Source organism: Tamandua tetradactyla, chromosome 8 (genome assembly GCF_023851605.1).
Source record: "Tamandua tetradactyla isolate mTamTet1 chromosome 8, mTamTet1.pri, whole genome shotgun sequence".
NCBI classification, from domain to species: domain Eukaryota; kingdom Metazoa; phylum Chordata; class Mammalia; order Pilosa; family Myrmecophagidae; genus Tamandua; species Tamandua tetradactyla.
In genome coordinates this window covers 87173526-87189849 of record NC_135334.1, presented here as the reverse complement: position 1 = coordinate 87189849, position 16324 = coordinate 87173526, and the positions used below count along the sequence as shown (strand labels likewise).

At 44.0% G+C, this 16324-nt stretch overlaps 1 protein-coding gene across 6 annotated transcripts in view; it reads right to left on the bottom strand.

Moving 5' to 3' along the window:
• The window catches only part of MICAL2 (microtubule associated monooxygenase, calponin and LIM domain containing 2), a 275324-nt gene that overhangs the window by 233244 nt on the left and 25756 nt on the right, over positions 1–16324 (bottom strand). For all 6 annotated transcript variants that reach the window (XM_077114007.1, XM_077114008.1, XM_077114009.1 and 3 more), the window contains exon 2: positions 14100–14170. The gene's annotated coding sequence lies outside the window, so the exon portion shown is untranslated. The remainder of the gene's footprint in view (positions 1–14099; positions 14171–16324) is intronic.

The following is a 16324-nucleotide window of genomic DNA, read 5'->3' as shown; positions in this document are numbered from 1 at the left end:
AAGCATTGAAACTCTCCTCCCTGATCACTGCTGATAACAAACCTTCAAAACCCTGTGTCATGAGACCCTGCTGAAACTCCACTGTCACATCTTGTGAAGTTTATTTGTCCTGAACCCTGTAGGCCACCCTCTGACACTCCCTGCCCTTTGTAGAGCACTGACTTCCATTTTTCCACAGCCAGCCAACACCGTGGAAGATTTCCTGTCCGTAAATCCTAAGAAAGGCATGCCTAACTCCATGCCAGGTGAATTCTTTGGTCTTAGAACTGGGCTGGGTTGTAACATCTCATTTTTCAAAGAATTAGAGAAATTAGCAACAAGCCCAAGGTCACATGGCCAGAAGTGGTGAATCAGTGATTTGAAGCCCACATGATTAATCACCATACCCATATTGCCCCCCACAAAATGGATGGAGCCCAGGGTATGCAAGTGTGGCCTTGAACAGCAAGTCAGAAACATGGTTCCTGGTTCTAGATCCTTTAACTCATGATACTGCCTTACCCTTCCTTCATCAAACTAAAGAATGCTGGGATCTGTAGTAATAAAATCTCAGTGCAAAAGGAAAGAAGGATAATAGTAATATGCCAATAAAATCTCAGCTGAGAAGTGACTTTTTTTTTTTTTTTTTTTTTTTTTTTTTTTTGGAGGTTATTCTTTTTTTTTTTTTTTTTTTTTTTAGACTTTTTTTTTTATTAATTAAAAAAAGAATTAACAAAACAATTAGAAATCATTCCAATCTACATGTACAATCAGCAATTCTCAATAACATCACATAGTTGCATATTCATCATTTCTTAGTACATTTGCATCGATTCAGAAAAAGAAACAAAAAGACAACAGAATAAGAATTAAAACAATAATAGAAAGAAAAAAAACAAAAACAAAACAAAAACAAAAAACCTATACCTCACATGCAGCTTCATTCAGTGTTTTAACATAATTGCATTACAATTGGGTAGTATTGTGCTGTCCATTTCTGAGTTTTTATATCCAGTCCCGTTGTACAGTCTGTATCCCTTCATCTCCAATTATCCCTTCTCTTTTTTTTTGGTTTTTTTAATTAACGGAAAAAAAGAAATTAACCCAACATTTAGAGATCATACCATTCTACACATGCAATCATTAATTCTTAACATCATCACATAGATGCATGATCATCATTTCTTAGTACATTTGCATTGGTTTAGAAGAACTAGCAACATAACCGAAAAAGATATAGAATGTTAATATAGAGAAAAAAATAAAAGTAATAATAGTAAAATCAAAACAAAACAACACAAAACAAAACAAAAACCTATAGCTCAGATGCAGCTTCATTCAGTGTTTTAACATGATTACTTTACAATTAGGTATTATTGTGCTGTCCATTTTTGAGTTTTTGTATCTAGTCCTGTTGCACAGTCTGTATCCCTTGAGAAGTGACTTTTGAGCCTGGGTGGGTATGGCAGAAATAGGCTGGCTGACCACCAGACTCATAGTTCCTTCTTTCTGGGCCCTCAGGCCAGCTTCTTCCCAATCTTTCTTGAGCTTACTAGGCAGTGGACTATGAGAGAGAGTGATGTATGCCACTTCTAGGACTGACCCATGAAAACCTCCCAAATGTGAACCTCCATGATCGTTCTACTTCTTCCAGAGGACAGCAGCTCTGGAAACCACAGGCTTAAGATGGCAGAGCCCCGAGAAGGAAGAACTCAGATCCCCTGGAAGCCATCTCAGAAGAGAGTCCTCTACTGACGAGGAGCACGTTTGGAATTTTACATAACTGAGAAATAAACTTTTAGTATGTGAAGTCACTGACATTCAGGATTTTTCTGTTAGCTAGGAAATATCGCCTTAGCTAATACAATAGGTTAATTAGAGCACAGCAGATATGCCGAATATAGCCCAAGTCAGAATACATTCTCTCCCAGTAAGATGGATCACAAGGGAATTAACATCCCTTTCACCACCACAGTTGTAAACCAATGTCCATCCCAAAACAATCAATTCTATTGTCTTATATCTTACCATCCATTAGGACCTCAATATCCTGGAAAAGCCTGTTTCCCAGAAATACACCTATCAACCTCTCTACAGAGCCCTCCTCCCCCAGCACACACACACACACATCCTCAATGTTGAAAAAAATACATCCCTGCCCTATTTCCAAATGGTATAAGTCAGGAGAATAAGACTGAGAAGCTAGTCCATTCCCTTGGTTTCAGTAACATTCTGAGCTCTTGGTCTCTTTGTCCCTAAGAGCTGATGTGATGCGGTAGAAAGAGCATGGACTTCTGAGTCATCAGGCACTCCCTTAAGCAAGTCATAAACATCATAGAGTTTCTGAGAAAATGAAATGCCGTGCCTCTCACAGCGCCTCTCACAGGGCTCATTAAGTGTTAGTTCCTGGCCACATTGCCCTGGGGATAAATACCACTACTTTGAGTTCAAGGTATCCCAAGCCAATCCAAGGAATAAATCCTTCACATGGAAGAAAATGGCAGCTCATTCTCACCTTAACCTGCCTTTTTTCCTGGGTGGTTCAGCTAAAAGCATATTTTCCACTGAGTCTCTCTGCCCAGCACACCCTTAAAGGCTCTTCCCACATGAACTTTTGCATCTGAATGGTACCACATTGCCTGACTTTCTGAAATCAGGTTTTGGGGACTTAAATCCTAGCAATGAGCCTGAAGGATAGAAAGAGATGTGGGGGTAAGGCATAGAAGTCATGGCAAAGGGATCTCAGAAAAGGATTTCTTGCTGTTATCTGTTCACAGTCCTCTATGTGGGTGGCATCATATCTCGGGGCCCAGAGCCAACCCTGCCCCGAGGGGTTCCCAGCCCAACTGTGCTGGATGGAATCTGTCTTTCAAAGGACCCACATTCTGAAGAATTATATCAAGTGAACACAGTTTTCAAACAAACAAACAAAAAACATAGTCATTGCCTGACTAATGTTTCTTGGGTTTTTTTATTTGTGAATTTATCAGCATGAAGTAATTCCCAAAAAAATGTATACAAATTCAATCCTGCTGCCCTTCACAATCTAGGTTCTTAAAAGAACAATATAGCCTTACACATAATGTTTACTTTCTCACTGCCCACTCAGCCTTTAGTCCACCACAGTCTGGTTTCTATCTGTACCAACCCCCCACCCCACACATACACCCTAGCCCATATGCATTATGGCCCTGAAAACACCTTCTCACCAAGTTCAACAACAACCTCTATGGCTAAATTCAGTCACCACTGATTAGGCTTTCTCTTGCTCTTGACTTCTCCCCATTTTCAGTCTTTTGTAGATTCCTCTCTCTTTACCTACCCCTGAAACTTTGCTGTGTTTAAAGGCTCTGATCATCACTCTTCTCTCACTCTAAAGAACCTCAACACTCCCACAGCTCAACATACAGCTGCATCCTGATGACTCACCGAACCATGTCTCCAACACAGATCAGCATCCCAAGCCTATGTATCAACTGCCTGTTAGAAATTTCCTCCTGACTCTCAAATGCAATCTATTTCTCTCTCACTCCACTGGTTCTACTTCCTCAGTCCAAGCTTCAGCAAACATCACCATCAGCACCCAGACCCTCCAACCAAAACCCTGCAGTTGACCTTCTCTGCCCAATTCCCTCACCCTTCAGAGCAGGCCCTCCCTCTCAGCAGCCCTGCCCATTGTCTGCTGACCTTCCTCACTGTGGCCGCCTCCATGCAGATCTCCACCCACCTTCACCTGGATCCTCAGAACCCCCTCACAACCACCTTTCCTACCTCCAGATTCACCTCCCTCCAATCCATCAACATGTTCCTCAAGTTGCTGCCAGAGCAACTTTCTATCAACAATGCACACTTCGTCAGTTTCCCTTCCTGTTTAAAATCCATTAGCAGCTCTATCATAATCTTCAGGTGAAGTCGAAAAACCTCAGTTGAGCAAAACAAAAAGATCTTCACCATCTAGTCTCTTGCTGACCTCCCCAGCTTCGCCCATCATCATGTCTCCTGACACGTTGTGCTCTGAACTCACTGAGCCACCTGTGTTCCTTGATAAACAAAACTCTTTCTTGCCCCCATTTCTATGCCTTGGGTTAGGTGGTTCCTCCGTCTGGAATGCTCTTCCAGACTGTTCTCTTGGTAAATACCCAATCATTTTTAGAGCTGGACTGAAACATCAGAGGCAGCAAAATGCAGTGGGTATGAGCTTCGACTCTGGAGTCAGACAGACTGGAGGCAAACCCTGACCCACCACTTACCAGATGTGTGAGTTTAGAAGAGTTACTAACCTCTTTGAACCTCAGTTTCCTCATCCATAAAATAGGGATAATAATAGTTCTGACCTCACCAGATTATTTGAAGATTCAATGCAATGATGCCTGGCCAGCCAATATTTTTAGCTGCATGGGCTTCTTTGAAACCTTCCCTTGCCCACATTTTCCCACACTGTACTCTACAGAGGTTTGTATTTCAGTTGTGTACTATTGATTGATTTGTTTGTGGGTCCACCTGTCTCACCAAACTGTGAGCTCACTGATACCACAGGTGACAAGTCCCAGGGTGGGGCAACTCGGCCGCTGGCACTTTGGAGATGCTCAGTAACCACTGCCTGCAGAAAAAATAAAATCAAGACCATCACACAAAGTTTAGGACATGTGGGAGCTTGAATTGTGATTGCCCTTTGTCTCTAACTCTTCAGGGCTCATCAGCTTTGACCAGACATGGGTCACCACCTTCCCCTGTTCACAAAGCTCTTAGGGCTCTCTGCACACCATTGTACATGTCCAAACACACCTGCCAGACTCCTTGAGCTTCCTCTCCCCTCCACAGATGGCCTCCTCCTTACTAGACTCAATTCAAAGTTATTAGTGCTGGGCTTGTGGTTGCCTCAGTTGGGCTGTCCTTTTTAGTGCTCCATATTCAGTCTCTGCCTTACTTCTCTACCCCTGTTCAGACCTTCCTCATTCTCTAAAGCAAAATCAGGACCCACAGTACTGATTGAAGACCTATTATGTGCTTCCCCTATAGGAGCGTCACAGGCTAGTCAAGGAATCAACTCATACTAATGATTATTGGTAAGAGCTGCAGTGGAGGTGGATACCAAGATCTATGGAAGCAGAGATGGAAAAAGAGAATGACTGACAGAACTAAGGGAAGCTTCGCAGAAGGGGTGTTACCAGAGTTGGATCTTAAGGAATGAGCTGGAGTTTTCCGGCACAAAAACTTCCCCATCCCTTACCAACCTTTCTTTCCTGTGCATTCTTCTTACACCTACAGTCTGTGCCAGAAGTCACCAAACCTGGTTCTACAGCAGATGCCTGAGTACATGCCTAAAAACACTCCTGGGTCCATTTCCAAATACAATCTCTGCAGCCTGTGGCCCAAGGGGGAAAATACTTTTAACTCCCCAGGATTTTGTGTTGACCAGCCAGGTTTGGGAACCACTCATTTATACCATTACAATTCCATTCATTCCATTTACTGAGAACTTACTTTCTGCTCAGGGCCTTGCTATAGGTGAACAACATACTGCCTCCCCATCTCCTGAGAAATTGGTAGGCGAGATAAACAGCTTAATTCAGGGAATACTGCAGGCATCCATGACATCTTGCACTTTGAGCCTTGAGCCCATCCATATCTTTTGTGCCTTAATTTTGTCTGGACAACTAATTTATAAACTTCTTAAGGAAAAGGCTACTACCTTTTGTTTCTTTTCTATTTCCCAGAGTGTCCTCCTTAGTTCAGAATACAGTTGACACTCAATATTTACATTCAACTCTTTGTACCATGTCCCTTTACAACTAATTCATCCATTAATGAGTTGTCTACCCATTTTTACTTTTGTAATTTCAGTGCCAGTGTGGTGCCTGCTCCAGACAGCAGTCAGTACATGCTTGCTGAATGAATAAACATTTAGCAGTAAAAATCTATTTCAGGAGGAATGGAACTACTTACATTGTACCACTTCAGAGTTCATGTTAAAGACTCATAAAATTTTTATTTGCATTACAGGTCTTTAATTTCAAGATTAATGTCCTTGTATACAACTACACAGGCTTTGTTGTTTATGTTGTTATTAATATTATTAACAATATAATAATACCTCCCCGGATCTGGCAGATAGTTGGCCTTTGTGTGGATATGCTGTGCCCACGGTGGGGGAGGGAGTAATGTCTGCCCATTACTTCCATTAAGTTGTCCACCCAACCAGGTGTCCAGCTGTCCACACCCTTCACCCCATTTATGAATAAGGGCTTGTAAATTGCATTTGGCCTTTATGAGCAGGTGTGTGCACCTGCACGGACAGGTGAGCCCTGCCTGAGTCAGAAAAGACTAGTGGGTTGTTCAAAGCCTACCAACATGTCCACATACATAGGCAGCCAGGATCTGTGATTGAAATGTAAAATCCCCTACACTTCAGAGAAATAGCCTAACCAAAGCAAGGACTCCTATTAGAGGTTCTTGGGAGACACATCCAAGCCTGGGACACTCAGCCACTTAGGGGTGAGCTGGGCAAGCAGAGGTAGCCAGCAGAATGGACTGTATCCCAACTTTCTCCAGAGCCTGCCTTTCCAGTGATTTGTAGTTGTTGTCACCATTGTTTGTTTTGTTTTAAGCTCTGAAAATAGGCCTCATAATCTTAAAGTGGGGAAATTCTGAATGTATGTCAAAGATTATCTGGCCCCTTACCCCAGGCTGCAGCATGGGAGATATTGTCATCTGGTAACTGCTTTGTGACAAGAATTTAAGGGGTCTTTTCTGACCTGCATACTGAATCCAGGAGAGCATACAGGCAACTCAGTCTGTGACTTGGTCACCTCCTTTATGCTGCTGATGGAAAATAGAAGCATTTATTTGTTGGGTTATTCATTCATTCATACATTCATTCAGGAGATATTGATGACTATGTGCCAGGCAATGTGTTAAATGAACACAGCTTAACAATCCTCAGACAGAGTAATCAGACTATGAACTGATGGGGTCAAAGAGCTCTGAGAAAGCATTTCTTCACTTCAACAGGACGCAGCCTGAAATGGTCTTCCTGCCCATGTAAAATATGCTATTGGGAGGTATTATAGATGTCTGAGCAGAAGTGAGCGATAAAGGACCTTTTGATCCCATTCCCTTACTGTAAAAAGGAACTCAAGTCTCCTGGAAACTATTTCCCAAAAGATCTCCAAAACCAATTAAAGTTCCAGATAGTAAATACAGAAAGCCTCTCTGATAAAATAGAGTAGAACTGGTCACTAAAATGCACTCAGCTGATGAGCTGAATTTTGAGGAGATTATTGGCTTGACAAGTTGTATTCACCTTTAAGGACTGGGCATTTGAGCAGCCCATAGTAATGAGGGTGCACCTGAGAGTAATGCAGATGCACGTGGAGTAAGAGGGCAGCAGTGGCCTGAGGGGAAGGATGCATGACTCTCTAGGCAACATTAAAGGCCATGCTCATATGAGCTCAGAAATGCTGTGCCCAGCGCTTCAGGACCCAGTGAGTGCCTTTACTATTGAGTGGGTCAAAACACCCCTCACTGGCCTCCATCCCCAACATACAGCAACTTGTGAAAGGACCTCACAAGGTCTGACCAAGCTGGTGAATCTTCCCTGCTGATTAGGGAGACAGTCTCCCACAATCTCAATGCAATAAATTTACATCAGCTGAATGGACTCATCTCTTGATACTTGAGCTTATGCTCTGCAAAACATGCTCACTAAAATAAAAGTCCCAAAATGGATGTTGTTAAACCCAGGGCTACGGAAGATGGGCTGTGATGCAAGATCAATGAGCCCTTGACTCCAAAATCACCTCTGGTTTATATTCCTCCTCCACTCTTCTCCACTTGGGACAGTTCAGGCTTAAGGCTCAGCTTCCAAAACTGATTTCCTGGGGCAAAACTCAGCAAGGTGTTCATTAAAGGGGATAACAGCTCCTGCAGGGCACTCTCTCTTCACCTTCTTCTTTCTACCCTAAAGAACTGATACTTTAAAATGTTTTTACTACAAAGCCCCAAGGAATTCACTCTCCTGGCAAATAGTCTACTTTTCTTAATAAATTTTGCCTTGTAAAAATGATCATCCTAAAAAACAGCTGAATATTTTTGTTGGTCATTGTTTTTAAGTAGCCTTCTCATCCCACACCCCCAGCTCTTGCAGAATTATGTGGCCCTGTCTGGAATGCAAAACAGCCCCTGGAGAGAGAGTCTGCACACAAACTCTTAAGGGTGTTTGCTATCAGTTTATTTGGCAAGAGGAATTTGAGACATCTTAACGACGAACTGTAACCATGGCCCATCCCATCCATTTCCTTGGCCCCATCAATAATCACCTCCACTGGTGCATGAGACAGAAAACAGAAAAATGAACACAAATAACCTAAAAATGAGCCCCACACACATTTCTATGGAGAAGGACACTTCAGATTCTTGGAGTATTCATATCTGGAGAATATTTGCTGGTCTCCACTAATGTTTCTTTCAACTAACTGCATAAGTAACAAGAGTTTTACAAAGCTTTCACAGTCTGATTCCAAATCACCCCTCCAGCTTATCTCTGGGCTGAGATATCTCCACTCCCTCTACCTGGCACTTTAAAAGAAAGCATGCACATAACCCCTTCTTACTTCCAAATCCTGAAGCTCATTATACTATCACACCTTTTACCTGGAAAACCCTCCACCTCCTTCTCTGCATGGCAATCTCCTATTCACCCTTCAATACCCAAGTCCAACAGCACTTCCTTTGTGCAGTCGTACCTGAGCGCTGCTCCCTTCTTGGTTCTCCTAGAGCGCTTGGTGTGTCCCTCTAGGTAGCACTTAGAGCAGTGGCTGTGTACCTGTCTGTCATGCCGCCAGGCCACAAGTTCCTGGGAGTGAAGGGACTAATCTTATTCACCTTTGCATCCCCAGGACCAAGCCAAGGGTCTGCCAGTTGGAAGTTCCCTAATAAATGCTTAATAGCTCTGGCCCATTTAGACTCAGCCCTCCTTTCCAGAGGCCATGGGAGATGCAGTACAAAACGGGCCTTGGAGTCAGGCAGCTTGCTTTGACTTGAGCCCTGAACACTGTGGGATGCAGGCAAGTTATTCAACCTATCTCTGCCACAATTTTCTCTTCAAGACAACAAACAGCCATGACCCCATCTCACACGGCAGCTGTAAGGAATAAACAAGGTGATGTACGTAAACCCAGTGCCTACCCAAGGGAACAAGCTCAAGATACATTTCCTTCCCTTTCCTTAGTAGGAAACGTTGAGTCCAAAGGAGTCCTATAGGAAAAAGCCAATGGCTTCAGCTCTGGTTTATATGCCAACATAGTGGCAGGGTGGCTAGCCTCTAACCCAAAGAGCCCTCCTCCCTCAGACCAAGGGGTGGCACAGGCTACACTCAATCCATGTCCCTAGCTGGGGGAACTCAGAATTAAGTTCTGCTTAGCAACAAGCCCATGTCAATTTTATCTTAATGATAAACCACGAGAGGCCACTACTACAGAGGTTAGGCCATCATGCTCTTTATTTCCTATCTGAAATTAATCTTTCACCCTAAGACACACCATAAACCAGAATAATGCTTACTCAACAATGTTGTCACTATATTCAAGTCAAACAGCCTGCACACAAGAAGCCTCAACAGTACTGTGATGGTTTATTAGGCCTTGATAACAACAAGGTAGAAGCAGTGGGGTCCTGCCAGAACTCCTCAGACATTCAAGCTCAGGGTCAAAAAGAGAAGTGGAAGGCATGGTGGCTGGACCCACTTAAGGAGGCAATGTGGCACTGGGGAAAGAACCAATTGATTGGCTATCTGGAGGCTTTTCATCTATCTCAATTCTACCACTAGCTTGCTTTATGAATTTGGTTAAGCCATTTTCCAGGGCCTCAGTTTATTCACCCCAAAGTTGGAAGCATTGAATTAAATGCACTCTAAGACTGTAAATCCTAAAGGCAAATTCACCTTTCCAAACACTTTACTATTTTTTCATAAGTTGTCTGTCTAAGACATCTCTTAGCACTGAAAAGATTTCAACCAATATCACAATCTTTAATACTCCAGAGCCCTAAAGTGCCCAGTCACTCCTAACCACAAAGCCAGGCCAGGAAAGAAGAGGATAAACTTGGGGCCATATTCTCAAGAATATATTTACTACCCACTGGTCAAACAACTAAACAGAGTCCAGGTACCCTGGGGCATCAGAAGTTTGGCTATCCCAACAATTCTCAATCACCCGGGTTGATTTTTTTTCTACTCTAGGATTTTTCTCACTCCCCTCCAATAGTATTCTGCATCCTATCTAGACCAACTTAATTTCATAAAGCTATTAAATTAGTTAGGTGTTTTTTCCCATGCTGACTGGCAGGAGAACGAGGTAGCACAAGCAGTTCTTATCTGTATCGACAATCTCAGGGTGGAGCTAGGAGTGGCACCAAAGGTACAAAGGCCAAGAGAAAACTGCTTACAGAGCTAAGGTTGGGCCAGGGAAGGGGGAAACAGCCTGGAAGGGAAGATGTTGCTAATCTCCTGGATGGAATAAGCACTGAGAACCACGGATGTCTATGAGGCTTCCTTAATGCCTAACCCTCCACACCCAATTTACCTCCTTGATAAGAAATCCAAAATCAAGTGAAGTTTTGACTTGCCCAAGATCATACAGCTAATCTGTGAAATGGCCAAGAATAGAACCTGGGTCTTTTGGTTTCAACCCACTTTTCCACCATCTCCCCACCCCCGAATCTGTTGACTTTAAGATTCTAATTAGGTTACTCTAACAAAGCCAGCTAGGTTCCCTGAAGACTCTAAGAAACATGACCCCAGTGTCACTTAGGGAAAAAGTGGGCCTCAGCAGATATTTTGATAACTGCCTCTTCTACCTGGTATGTTCCTTCCCAACCTGACATTGTTTCCTTGATTTCTGTTCAGCCTTTGGCCACAAAATCGTATGGAGTACTGAGGTCAGTGACAAGAAAAGAAGGGCTCCCCCCTTACAAAACCCTAAATGTCTAAGATAACCCATAACTATCCCTCCTTCCTGGGTGGGTTGATGGGTAAAGAGGGATAGAAGGAGATCGAATTAATCCATGGGAAGTCTGATCTGCTTGGGTCAAGGGTATTATGCACATTAGCAATTAAAGGGTAATTTGAAAGCTTATGACAGTAAACAATAGGATCTGTCTCTGCCGGGGACCTTTTAAAGATCAATGTTTGATGCATCACCTCAGTATCAAGGTGAAGAAACTCTGACTAAAAGATTCAAGAAATTAATTATTCAGTGTGCATGACCCAGTTCCTGGAGGTGAGGCTGGGTGAGAAGAGAACTCACCAGTTTCTTATCATGGCAAGAAATTAAAATACTTCACAAGGTATTGTTCCCTTCACTGCTAAAGAAGATCCATTTATGGTTCAGAGTAGCAAAAAAAAATAAAAGCCAAAGTTCAGTCCTTCAACAAATATTTATTGAACTCCTCGTATGTGCTAGGCACTGCAGGGAATTTAAATGTGGTTGGAGCTTACAGATCACAGAATTTATAAACAGGAGGCCTGAGCTGTGTCCCATCTCACCCCTCCAACAGCTAAGTTACCTTGGATGGGTAAAGCTTGTCAGGTCAAATTTCTCATCTATCAAATGGGGGTAAAAACACCTGCCTTATTTTGAAGATTAAATACTGTTTGTAAAATGTAAAGTAAGATGTAAATGTAAGGTATAAACAATAATGGTATAACATGATATACTTGCCCTACCCTAGTAAAGTTTATACTCTGGTAATGTTTTGGAAAATATTCCAAGGTACCTATCTGGCAAACAACACATTCTCTGTAATTTAGGCAAATTGTATGTTTCAACCTGTCAGTGGAGACAGAGCCTGCAGTCAGTCCCATCTTCCAGACTGTGTGCCCAAGAAACTGGAGGAGGGGGTGGAGTGAAAATCAAAAGAGTAGCTGAGGCTCTATACAGGGCCGGACTCTACATACCTGGCCCTGTGTAGAGCCTGGATTGAATGAATAACCCATGAGGGACCCAATGGGGAAAGAGACCAACTAGATGTGAGGCCAATCAGAAACAAAACAAAACAAAAAATTCATTTGCGCACAACAGGAATGTGCCAGCCAGAAATGCACAAACTTCCCTCCCCACACACATTTCAGACAATGATGGAATTCACTGTTGATTGCTTGGCCCAGTTCTGTGACGTTCTCTGCATTCTGTGTTTCTCCAGGAAAGGGGAGGAATTCTCAGGCCACAGCAGACTGGCTGGCTAATCAAGACCTTCTTGCCTGGGTCTCTCACCAGACACGAAGGCTCATTACTACTGGAGCAGCTTATCTCTCAGTCCATTCAACCCCCTGCTCTTCTGCTGCTCGGGACTCTCAACATGGACTCCTCCGAAGTTCAGCTCCTCAGCTCTACATGGGTCCTCAGTGCCCACCAGGCCAAGCTCAAAGTGCCCAGACACACCTGTCTGCTGCCCCTCTTCTGCTGCCCCTCCACTCACGTGCCTGCATCTTATATCAGGCCCTGATGCTCTTCCCCTTACCCACTGTCCTTCCTCAAGGCGCCACCCTGGGTGGGTATCACACACCCTGGGAAGTTCCTGAATTTAGAGTTGCATTGATATCCGTGTTCCCTCCAGCTCAGGGCATTCTGTAAATTCTTCACCCTCCTGCAAATGCAAATTTATCATCACAAATTGTTCTCTGACTGCTGTATACAGGAGGGAGGCAAGAAAGGAGGGAGGAGGGGCAGAAACAATGTTAGACTAGCATCAAGGACCTGCATTCTAATTCTGTTTAACACCAGTGAGTTATGTAACCTTGAGAAAGTAGCTTCAGGTCAGGTCTCAATTTCCCTATCTGCTAATGAGGTGTTTGCTCCAAATAATCTCTTGGATCCCCTTTAATTATAAAGTTCAGCATTACAGAAGACATAAGCCTTGGTCCTTATTAGCCTACAACCTGAAGCAAAGTTATCTGACTGCTCAGACCCCAATCTTGCTGTCTCTAAGATAAATGAGGATGACACAACCACCCCTGCCAGGGTGCCAGGATCCCATGGGACACTGGATGTGGCATGAATTGGAAAGCCCTGAACAAACCTCGAGGTTAGACTCCTTCAGCCAACAAATAACTATTGATCCCGTGAGACACTGCAAGTGCAGTAATGGCTGGGAGGAGGCTGCCGGCTCAGACAGGGAGGTGAGAGGACAGCTCTTCAGCCTAGAGGCTCCTACAGCTGGTGGGTGAGACAGACAAGTGAACAAACCTTGAATGCAGCTTGTGATGCACCTGAGTAATGTATTAACAAAGTGCTATGTGAATGTACAGGAGGGGACACCAGCTTTGCCTGGGGAGTGAGGGAAGCTTCTCAGACAGAACAGTGTGTTCCTGCCTGACAAGTCGTTTCAGGAGTTATGGGACTGGAGCCAGGCAGAGAGAAGAGGCCAAAAACAAGACTGGCAAGTGAGGTGGAACTGAGACTGGAGGGGCCTTGACTGCCAGCAGCAGTGACGGGTCAGATGTGTATTTGAGAAAGGTATCTCTGGCAGCACAGTAGAGGACAGAGCAGACGGAGCAGAGAGCAGAGCAGGGGAGAACAGTGAGAAGGCTAGTATAATAGCTCATGAAGGCGACTATGAAAAGTACATTACTGGTTTTGCCAACACCACACCTTCCAGACTCTAAGCCTCTGATAACCTGCTAAATCCACAGAATGACTTAAACAGGTTTGTTCTCCTCAGAATGGACCCCAAGCAAATAAAGGGGCTGCAATCATATTTTCAAACCTTAGACCTAAGTGGTGTGTGATGCTCTGAAGACCCTCCAGTAACCACCTGGCCAGATTCATGCCTTGGCACAGATCATCAGAGGTGGGACTGAGGTATTAGCCTTGCTTGGGGTCGGGGGGAGGGAGAGAGCGTTTTTCACCTACCAAAGCAAATCTCAGTCTCAATCTCTTCCTTGCTCCATCCTCTTAAAGCATGGAAAGACTGAAACCAATGCTTTTCACAGTGGTAATTTCTTCAAATGGGGTCACATCCCCTTGGGCTTGAAGAAAGAGTGCCCCTACACTTATCTAAGCCTGAAGCCAGCCCCCTAAGAGCTTTAATGGCATAAAAGAGATCTACCATTGTGAGTTACTCACGTGCTTCTCAGGCATTGTGATGACTGAAATCACCTCCTTCCAGGACGAACCACGCACAGGTTGCCATGTTCCTTTAAAAACAAGAGCCCAATAATGATGTGTTACATTATCTTACATTACTGCCTCATAGCGTTGTCCTTTCAAAAAGTCATACATACTATGTACTTTGCCCAGCAGTGACACTCTACCCAGCAAGAAGAAATGGACAGGGAATTTCTATGTCCAACAAGTTTTGCATGTGAAGAAAGAAATAGGGAGAAATAGGGAGACTGCTAAATAAATTCTAATGTCTGCCACTGTCTGGACCCCCTAAGGCTTATCAATCTCCACACAAAGGCTTTCCTAAGCAAGTAAGATGGAAAAGAATGTTTTATAAGCTGCTTTAATAAAAAAGAAAAAATGCCATAATTAAGAAGTAATGAAAGTAAATCAAGTTGATATAAAATGTTATAACAATTTTTTAACAAGCCACCAAGGTGAAATTTGTTATATTTCTCAAGGTGGAAAGGTCCAAAATAAATAAATTAAATAAGTTATATAAACTAGGAAATTCTAAAAGTGGCCGTGGTCAAGTTTTCTGGAAAAATTATTATTTTCGTTTCCAGGGACCACCCAAATCACTTGGTTACATCTTAATGATTTTTCTTTTTATTATTATTATTTTTTACATCGGCAGTCACCAGGAATCGAAAGATCCTAATGCTTTTGTAATCATCTCTACACCTGTTTGGAAAATGGATCCCAGTGTTACAAAACATGTCTTAAAAATCCAAACTTCTAAGAGGTACCCTCAAGAGGACAATTGAGATCTAGAGGGGGCAATGCCCATGTCTCCATGGAGGAACACACACTTTGCTCAACAGGGTGGCAGGCCCACCTGTCTATCCTCTCCAGGGCACAAAGAGACACATTGAGAATGCCAGGGAGATGAGAATCTCTGTTAAGCAATACTCAGAGTATCAATGGGAGAGAACCTACTACTCACTGAGGGCTGACCATGGAACCAGCACTATTAGAGACTTGACATATGCCTCACACATGAGGAAACGGAGGCTCGGGGAGCAGAAGGCAACTTGCCCACATCCCACTGCATGGAGGGATTAAACCCCAGGCCTGGCTGGCCAGCACTCATGGTCTTCCCCATTAAGCTGAAGTGAAATGGACGTGTCCTGGATGCCAAACATGGTGCAGCTGTGATGGGCCCACCCACCTGGTGAGCTGCCCGGCAAGCTCCTGAGGGCAGCTACCTGGGCAGAAGCTGAAATCATCCCCATCGTCATCATTATGCCCATGCCCCACTGGGCCTGGGCCAGCTGACAAACAGGCTGGCCCGCCTCGTCCACATTCTGTCAGCCTGAGCTGTAGGCCCCATGTGGCTGCCTCAAGTCAGAAGTCAGAGGCTGGAGGCCTTACACTATCCACCCCTGGTTCTCAAGGGAAGGCATCTGGGTGCAGTAGGTGGGGGACCTGGGCACCCTGGTGCAGAACTCCACAGTCAGTCTACCAACTTTTGAGAAACCAGGGGCCTCCTCTCGCTCTCCCTGGGTCTCAGGAATAGAAATCCCTATGCACTCTGGGATTTTACCAAGACCAACAACAGGGAACCAGGGGGTCTTTGAGGTTCAGCTTGGGTTGCCTTCATGGTGAGATGGAGGTAGGAGCGACTGGACCATTTCACAAGGGCTGACCATCAGTCAGATTCCCACACTGTGACCAGCCCCTTAAAGGACCAACTCATACCTTCTGTCTGACAAACAGCCAAGCATGCTTAGAGCTCTCTGTAACTGAGCAGGAAGGGCCTAGGGTCTAGCACCTCCTTTCCTCTCAAGGGGTGTGTTCTCCCATCTGCAACATGAGCTTAACCTAATTGGTGATATCCTCACCAAGGATCTCTTTTAGCTACCATCTTTTATGGACTCAGACTTTGGAAGACACCTACAAAACTAATTGTTAAAAAGAGGGAGATAGATTAACTTGTGCACACATTACTTCAGCCAATCCTCTCAGCAACCCCATGAGGCAGGCAGTACATCTCCACATTACACAGGAGGAAACTGAGAAAGTGAGGCATGACACAGCCATGTACCTTGCCCAAAGTCTCAATCTGCACCAGCACAGCAGCCTGGAGATTCATGGATGAACTGGCCTGAGTCCACACCCATGCTCACTCCCTAACACAATGACACAATGTTCCCCCTTCTTGTCAATGAGAGTGAAGAAGTATG